We start from the raw sequence: 9,540 nt of genomic DNA, 5'->3' as shown, positions 1-9,540 counted from the left end.
TTTGCTCTATCCTTAAAATTTTCATTGTAATTTTGTTTTATATTGTATTAAATCTGCATATCTTTCAGATATTTTATCTGTATTCATTAATTACTTCCTATATATGGAATGTCTTTCTATATCTTGGTGTCTTATTCTGTGTCTTTTAACAGTGTATTATAGTTTTGTTGTATAAGTCTCACACTTCCTTAATTAAATATATTCCTCAGTATTTGATTCTTTTTAACGTAATCATAAATAAGATTGTTTTGGGTAGATTTTGGTTAGGGTTGAGGTTTGTGGTATTCACACCTAAAAGTTCTCAGAGCTTTTTCTGACTCTGCTAAGACTTACTCCTGGCAGTACTTGTGGACTGTATGTAGTGTCTGGGATCCACCTGGCTATCTATCTTTCCAGCCTCTTATTTTTCTCTCATTGCTGGGGTTCCATATAGTTTAGGTAACATGATTACACAGTGTTAAAGTTAATAGCATTGAAATACAAAATTAGTGTCTCTATTACTACCAAAATACAAAAAAAAAAAATCACTACCCACATTATATCTAAATTCACTCACTATCCAATGTTTTGATCTATTCTATAGGTTTTGATCACCTAGGGTTTCACTTTTATCTGTCTCTAAATATATTAATTGGTTTCATTGTCTGTTGACTCAGTGAATTATACACTTTAGTTTTTAAATGTATGAAGATTTTTCCAAATGGTCTTTTTTTAAGTCTAATTTTATAGAATTTTAAATAGAAAAAATAAAATACCTGTTTTATCTCAGTATTCATGCTTATTGATACTTGTTCATGTCTTAAGTATATTCTTCTGTGCTTGAAAATGTGTATATTCACTCTTGAAAATATTTAAGAATTTGGATACCGTGATCAAACACAGAGCATCACATCACCGTTCCTGCATATCTGTTCACTCACTCATCACTTGGCCATGGAACTCTGCTCACCAGTGTCTGCTGTTCTCCAGAATAAAAACACCATTTGGTGCAATGTTTTCTTTCACTTACAACCTCCATCTCTTTAATAGCAATGGCACTCAATAGGCACGCTGGCCCATCTTTAGAGTAAATCCTACCATATACATAATCTTTTGCCTACTGTCGCTCAGGTTCTTCTCATCTAGCAGTCTAGTCCTATTTATGGTTTTCAGTTCATGTCTAATCATGAAATGTGAAAAAAAAATCAGCAACATTTCTCTGTCTGCCAACTTACCCTCCCTCCACACTATTAAACAGTCCTCATTCTGAAAGCTGAAAACAAAAGTAGCAATCAGAACAAGCTGTTTCCTTCTATTATATAAGCAGTCAATTATGTTTGATTAGATTTGATTGTGTTTGTCTGTGTGCCAAACCCTATTATTTTATTCTTCTATATTTGTTAATGTTCAGTAAAGATTTATTAAATTATTTCTGTGAGTTTTAACTCATTTATAATACAGCATTAATTATTCAGCTTTCTTTGCTATTTCCTGTTTCCAAAATAATCAACTACTCAAACCACCAAACCTTATTTTTTCTTATCCTTTCTCCTATTGCATGTATGCATCCTTGTCATATCTTTTCTGTATTCTCAGACAGAATATGTAGTAAAATTTCAAATTTCAACACCCAAAACAATGCTACACTTTACAATGAAAACTAATTTAAAATTAAACCTTAAATACCTTATTTTTATTGCCTAAAGAAAATACACACTTTTAGAAATAAATCTTTACTTATGTTATAAGCTCACTAATAGAATAGAAAACCCTAAATGCATCTGTGCAGTGTGTTGTCTTGGTAGTTTTAATTGACTCTGTGGGGCATTAACTCCATAAGTCTATTTTATAGAATATTGAATTTAAAGTCAATAAATCCTATGATTGATCATTGACCAAATAAACTGAATAAAAAGTTTTCATGCTTGCATTTTTCTTCCGTTTTTTTGTTTTTGTTTTGTTTTGTTTTTTGTCAATAACCCTCTTTACATTATTGTAGCAATCTAAGAATTTGGAAGAGCCCTTGATTCAAATACCTATAAGGGAAGGGTAAACTCAGGTACATGAAGTTTAGTGTAAGTAGGATGGAATTAAAGGGAGTGATGTTGAGTGAAGTAAACCTGAAAGAAAAAAGATTAACAGATACTCATTTGGGAAGTATAAAGAAAGCAAAGCAGTGTATTAGTTAAGTCTGCATGGAAACAACCCTAAATTTTGGCAATTGATCTAGGATATAAAGATGTGGGTATGAAGGTTGGTGTAAATCATGGGATATTGGTAGAGGAACACAGAAATTGTGATAGTAGGCATGTTGTAGCAGCACAGCACTTATGAACAATTATTTTAGTTCTACTGTTTGAAAATTAATTAAATCATTAAAAATAAATGTATTAAAATAAACATAATTCAAATAAAATAAGTTTATTTTCAATAAAAATTTCAAAATAAAAGACATTTTAACAGGAAATAAGTTTACAAAGATCTTTAATTTGTTTATATGTTTTGTTTTGGGATCTTCCCCTAAGGCACTCAGGAATTAATCCTGGCTCTACACTCAGAAATCATTCTTCACAAGCTCAGGGAACCATGTAGGATGTTGGTATCAAACCCAGGTTGGCCATGTGCAAGGAAAATGCCCTATTTACCCTACCTGCTGTGCTATCACTCTGGCCCCTACAAATATTTTTTAAAAAGCAATCAGTAATCAGGACCGGAGCAGTGGCACAAGTGATAGGGCATTTGCCTCGCATGCGCTGACCTAGGACAAACCACAGTTCAATCCCCTGGCATTCCATATGGTCCCTCAAGCCGAGAGCGATTTCTGGGCCCATAACCAGGGTAACTCCTGAGCATCAGTAATCAAGAATTAATTAAATAATACTGAGATTATAATCAAGCAGCATAAGAAGTATAAAAAACATTTTAACTAATTATTTGCTCTATTTTTTACTTGTATTTTTGGTTTTTATTTTGCGAGTCAAGTAATTTAACAGAGAAACAATAAGCAAAACATATTATTCCTCTACTTAAGACAGTTGCAGGCTGCTTTAGTGTTTAAGGATATGAAGTATATCCTGTAAAGGAGCCATTTCCAGATGCTTTTAGGGTTTTTTTGCACTATTAGCAAGTTTTTACGAATGGTAAAGATTTCTCTATTATACAATGAAAATAAGGAACTTAAGGTTAAAATTTAAACTACTTTTCAGTGCTTTTAAGGGTATACACCTAACTATTAAATAATATTGAGGTATCTTCATATAAGGTCAGCCTATACTATATTTCACTAGGCTATATAATATTTAGGCAAATATCATATAGGATAAACTATATGCTACAGATATTTTATGGTTCTAATCATTGAATAAATATCAGTATTTAAAGTATGTAGTGTAGAAAAAAATACCTAACTATAGAGGTCAACTAAACTAGTTTATACATTCATTCTATTAATGAGAAAAAAACATGATTGAATTATTTTTTAAGCATTCATTTCCCTCATGTAGACATTATTAATCATTAATTTTATTACCCATTCATATGTTATCAATTCACAGATGCTTTTAAGGTGTATATTATGTTCCAAGTTCCATTAAAGATATTACAAAATAGTCAAGAATAGAAATTATATTTAATATAAACTTCACTGATACTTTGTAAATCACACAGCAGTAATTGAAGAAACCATTCTGATGAATGTCATTTTGATAAATAAAATTTGTATTTTTTAGTGTTAGTCTCCAATAAAAGCATATTTCCACATGTAAAGCCTCTTCTAAAACATATTGAAGAAATCAGGAAAAACACTCCATAATTTTCATGGTGTACTCAGGGAATTGACTCCAGCAAAAAAAAAAAACAAAGCCTAAAATCAGCAAAAGTCTTCATAATGAAAAAGAAATAACATTAAAACAAAAAGACACCCCACTGAATAAGAGAATAGATTCATACATTGCATATCTAAAATTGAGTTGATAACAAAGATACACAAAGAATTGGAAAACTCTATAAGGAAACCAATGAAACATGGAAGAACTGAGTTGACCTTTGAATGAAGAGACATATCAATAGCCACAGCACATAAAAACAAAATGTTCATTATCAGGTATCAGGAAATGAAAATCAAACTTAAAAAAAATAAATGTAATCACCTAACAGCATTATTGGAATAGCACAAATAAAAATGGTCAGAACAAATGTATTGGGACCTGAGAGATAGTACAGTCAGTAGGGTACTTGTCTTGTAAGCAGCAGATCTGGTTTAATCTACAGCACTCCAAATAGTCCTCCAACAATCCCTGTCAGAGTGACCCCTGAGCACAAAGCCAGGAGTAAGTTCTGAGCAGCTCTGGGTGTTCCACCCCTAAAGTCCCCTTCTCAAAAAAAAAAAAAATCAAATCAAATCAATGTGTTGACGGTATGTACAAAAGAAAGGGGGGTAATTTTTCTCTGTTGATAGAAAAATATGCTCCAACTTCTACATAAAACAGGTATGAATATGTCTCAAAATATTAAACATAGGGCTGGAACAATAGTACGAATAGTAGGTAGGGTGTTTGACTTGATGTGGCCAAAATAGGTTTAATCCCTGATATTCCATATAGTATCTTGAGCCCCACAAGTAGTAATTCTTGAGTGCAGGGCCAAGAATAATGCCTAAGCATTGCCAGATGTGACCCCCAAAAAAACTGATTTCTAATGTTATTTTTTTTTAATTTTTATTTTTAATTATGAGAACAAGGGTGCAAAGTAAGAGGACAAGGTAAAGTTACAGTGGAAGGACAATCACCCATAACATAATTCTCAGAAGTCCCCTTGCTGATATCTTAACTTTGAAATTTCAGCCAAAGAACATTAAGATAAATAAGACAGAATCCATGTACAATTACTTTGTCCCTCAAGTCCCCAGATTGTAACACATTATAATATTTCTTAACAGTACACAAGGCAATCTAAAGCCATAAAACTTATGTAACTCCTTAAACATTACAGGCATAGTATTTTCTTACATTTCCATATACATGCATATTAGCTTAAGTTAACCTCAAATTTTAAGTGAGTTCTTTTTAAGGATTAGAGTCAAAGGAGCACAGTAAGAATGGTGTTAGAGTGGCAATTGTTGTTTGCATAGGCCCACCAAAATATGAGGGACATGGAAAGAAATAACCTTGGCCTAAGTACAAAGAGACCAGACCCCTGAAGTTTCCTGGCACAAGACCAAGTCTAGGCTCCAAGCAAGCTAGATCGTCCAATCCAATACATTGTCTGTAGTGCCAACACACTTTTATTTTTCACACAGTCTCTGTTGTTGGTATCATGTTTCTGTGTTAAAGATCCTGGAATCTGCATATCTTACATTGAACATGTGACATCGAGCATCCTCTCCTTTCACCTCACAATCAAAGGGCAATGCAGGGAGCCCTGTCCTGTAAGCAGGTCGTTGTTGTTGTTAAGTCTTCTCAGTGTTAAGGGAAGTCTCTTTTGAGCAGGTCAAAGTCTGAGCAGTGTAGGTCTTCTGTGGTAGAGGATTGCTTCCAGGTGATGTTATAGACCAGCCTGGATGTTTCGTGGATGGCTTTCCTGGTTCAGGGGAGAATGGAATATGCCCTTTCTTCTGAGGTGTGTGCCAGGTCGTTATGTCAATGTTCAGGGTGTAAGGTCCCTTTGCACTACAAGGTTTGTGTGTTCCAATCTCTATTAGATAGGATTTTATTTGTATTTATACTATTTTCCCATTTTAATGTGCCTATGCAAATAAGAAGCAATGCCACATGGTGTTATTGGCACATATGGGGGCCATAAGAACAATTACAATGATTCCCAAGACATGATTCAATCATAAGCATTAAACTGGGGGACTCTTCCACCAAAATTCCTTGTTAAACAGCTCAAAAAGAGAAGATAAAAAGTGGTTAGAATCATCACTGTATAAGACAACATTTAGTAAGAATTATAGCTGTCAGAGAAAAAACACAAAATATTCTAAAGAAATACGTGTCCATTTTATGTATCTTGAAACAGTTTGGGGTTGTCACACACAATGCACAGCTTTGGACTGTGATTACGATTCTACACTACTGAAGTTAAAAAGAGTAAACTAGGTTAGTGATGTTTGAGAAGGGGTTAGAGAGTTAAAGAGTAAAAAAGAGCTTTGTAGGGGTGTGGGAAAGGGGAGAATACAAAATAAACATTCTGTATACGGAAAACATAACATAAGAATAAGGAATATTCTGAATACATGAAATACATGAAGTACGCACGGGGGCGTAAGCCCCCGCGCGGTTCTGTAGTTTTTGGATGCCTAGGGAGGAATTTCTCACCCCCTCCCCCCAAGGCCCGATTAACCAGGCGTGGCCCTGAAGACCCACCTGGTGTGGGGGGAATCATGCTCTCCTGGACAAAGTGGTCAGCCCAGGGTCCTATGGCTAGCTGTCCTGCCCAGAGCCCCCATCATACCAGTCAAAAGCCCACGAAATCCTGGCATGTGGAGTGTTCTGGGCCCAGCCAAGCCTCTGTAGTTTTTGGCTGCCTAGGGAGGAATTTCTCACCCCCTCCCCCCAGGGCCCGATTAACCAGGCGTGGCCCTGAAGACCCGCCTGGTGTGGGGGGAATCTTGTTCCCCTGGACTAAGTGGTCAGCCCAGGTGTCCTATGGCTAGCTGTCCTGCCCAGAGCCCCCAACATACCAATGTTATTTTTAATAAAGCTTTCTTTATTGAATGATAAAGCTCTCCAAAAATTAGGCATGTGCACCAGCCCTGAACATGCTAATGTTTTTTTTTTAACATACATATTGTTTTTTCAAAAAGACTGGACAAATCAACATCATCATCAGCAGTTAATATAAGTCTCTTCTCTCTCTGCATCTGAGCCACTACTGGTTGTTCTTGTTCTTTGTGATGTGTGCCAGTCCTTGTGTCGTAAGATTCTGGCATCTCTTCGAAGGATCTATGTCTACGAATTACAACTGGGCTTTCTGATTGCCCTGGAGCTCCCCATCGCCTACTAGACCCTTGATCATTGAATTTCACATTCTCCATTTGCTTCTCTAAGGAAGAATTTACCTGGAATTCTTCATCTTGTACATCGTAGATCTATGATCTCAGGAGCTTGTAGTTGATTCCTTGTTTCTGGTTTTAGACATCCTGTGTTTAGGTTAGAAGTTTTACTTTACATTTTCCTGTGATGCACTTATGTAAACAGCCGCTCTTTTATTATTGACTAGTTTTTCCTTTAATAGTTGTAGACAATATTACTTACTTTTGTATATTATTGTTTACTAAAAACAAACGGGGGAATTGTTGTGTATGTAAACATTTCAATGGGATTATTATGTTACTGACCCTACCCTGATCGGTGATTGTGACCTTCCTTAGGGTGTGACCTGGCATTCTGCCCCAACCCTAGGGTGGTACCTGATTCTGCTCCCACCATTGGGTAGTACCTGATCCCACCATTGGGTGGTGCCTGATTCTGGGGGATAAAAACAAGGGTCTGTGGAAGGCGGGGGACTTTTTAGCTGGAATTGATGCTGAGGCTTTTGGCTTCAGTCTTGTCTTCCGAAGAAAGCTGAATTTTCACAAGCCTGACTGTCTGCTAGCCTTTTACCCGCCGCTTCACCTCAGAACCGCTGAACAGGGTGGCAGACCCGTGCTCCCAGCTGGAGGGGAAAGACCTCATCCTCCATCCCTCCATCAGTCAACCCCATCAAGGGCAGTATTGCAACATAAGATGACACCTTATTGTTGTTTTGCTTTGCATATCCCTGGTGATTAGTAATGTGGAGCATTTTTTTTTCACGTGCCTTTTGGCCATCTACAATTCTTCTTTGAGAACGTTTCTATGTATCTCTTCTTCCCATTTTTGGATGGTGTTAGATATTTTTTTTCTTTTTAAACACTTTTTAGTGTTTTGAGTTTAATGTAAAACACTGTTTTTGCTTCCACTTGTTTGATTGATGGTGTTTCATCCTTGAAGATGCCTTTAGCTTCAATGTCATGGAGAGTTCGGTCTACATTTTCCACTATGTACTTGTGTTTTCAGAGCTGATACTACTCCTAGGAATATATCCTACGTTCCCCAAAACAAAATGCAGAAAAGCCCTTTGCACTTCTATATTCATTACAGCATTATGCACAATGGTCAGAATCTGGACGGATACACTGTGGTCCGTCCTTGGTCAGCTGTGTGCAAGGCAAACACGCTACAGCTGCACCACCATAAATCAAAATGCTTTAAATAAATATTTTAATCAGCTACATATAAGATAACTAACATGATACTATCTTCAAAGATGAAAAATATTCCTCTCTTAATCATATTTATATTTGCAAGCACTGTCCGCCTCCATTGCTTGCAACTCTCAGGTTGCCTGTCACTCTCCAGCCACCACCAAAATGGTGAAACAGATCAATAGCAAGCTTGCTTTTCAGGAAGTCCTGAGTGGTGCAGGTGATAAACTTGGAGTAGTTGATTTCTCAGTCATGTGGTATGGACTTTGCAAAATGATCAAGCCTTTCTTTCATACTCTCTCTGAAAAGTATTCCAATTTAGTGTTCCTTGAAGTCGATGTGAATAATAGCCAGGACATTGCTTCAGAGTGTGAAGACAAATGCATTCCAACATTCCAATTTTTCCAAAAAAGAGACAAAAGGTAGTTGAATTTTCTGGAGTAAATAAGGAAAAACTTGAAGCCACCATTAATGAATTCATCTAATCACATTTCGAGAATATTATTCATCAGTTGTAAGTTTTTTTTTACAAAATATGAGATCAAATATGAAGATTATATGACCACTACCTTTGATTGTAACAATAAATATTAATTGTACCTTTTTAAAATTGAAAAGTAAAAGACTACTACAGAATTTCTGGGAACATGTTGGATATAATCTTGTTGAGATTTTCTTAATACTATGTCTGTTAGGGTCTGGAGTTGAAAAATGAGACTGCACAATTGAAATAATGCAGAGAAAAGCTTTATTCTGTCAGTCACAAGTCCCAAACTCGCTAGCCAGGGCCATCTCCTAAAGAAGGCCACCCCTGCCAAAGATAACAAGCCAGTTTATAAAAGGAGGGGAAGAGGAGGTTCTAGCTTCTGATGATCTTTAAAATGATTGGCTATTGTTTAGTGTACCTTTCTACTGATCCCTTGCATCATTTCTAGATAGGCTAACTGGTATGACCAGAAGTCTTGGGCAGTGTTAATGAAAATTTAGGCTTGAGAAAGAGAAACCTAAGAGGTTAGAATTAGAGTTTACAACATGGCGCCCTTAACAAAATGGCGCCTTTCCTGTTCTGAATCTAGAACCCCACATATCTAAAATGAGGTTCTAATCTTCATAAGCTAAGAAAATGTTCAAACTTAGTAAGTATACTAAGAGTACCATGACAGCGTATGTAGGGAGAAAAGAAGCATCATCCTTTCTTCTTTATGCTTCCTGTCACCCCAATATCAGATACAGTCCAAAACTTGTTTAAATTAGTTCTGTTTATGCACTCTTAGTTGTTGGCTACCGTGACTGACTCAGTGGTTACTTTTGCAAAACTCCCTGCCATTTTTTCA

At 36.1% G+C, this 9,540-nt stretch overlaps 1 pseudogene; it reads left to right on the top strand.

Moving 5' to 3' along the window:
- The first annotated feature begins 8,371 nt into the window (after window positions 1-8,371).
- LOC126020558 (thioredoxin-like) lies at window positions 8,372-8,691 on the top strand (annotated as a pseudogene).
- Window positions 8,692-9,540: the final 849 nt, after the last annotated feature.

Source organism: Suncus etruscus, chromosome 10 (genome assembly GCF_024139225.1).
Source record: "Suncus etruscus isolate mSunEtr1 chromosome 10, mSunEtr1.pri.cur, whole genome shotgun sequence".
Lineage (NCBI taxonomy): Eukaryota > Metazoa > Chordata > Mammalia > Eulipotyphla > Soricidae > Suncus > Suncus etruscus.
This window is presented reverse-complemented; position numbering and strand designations above follow the sequence as displayed.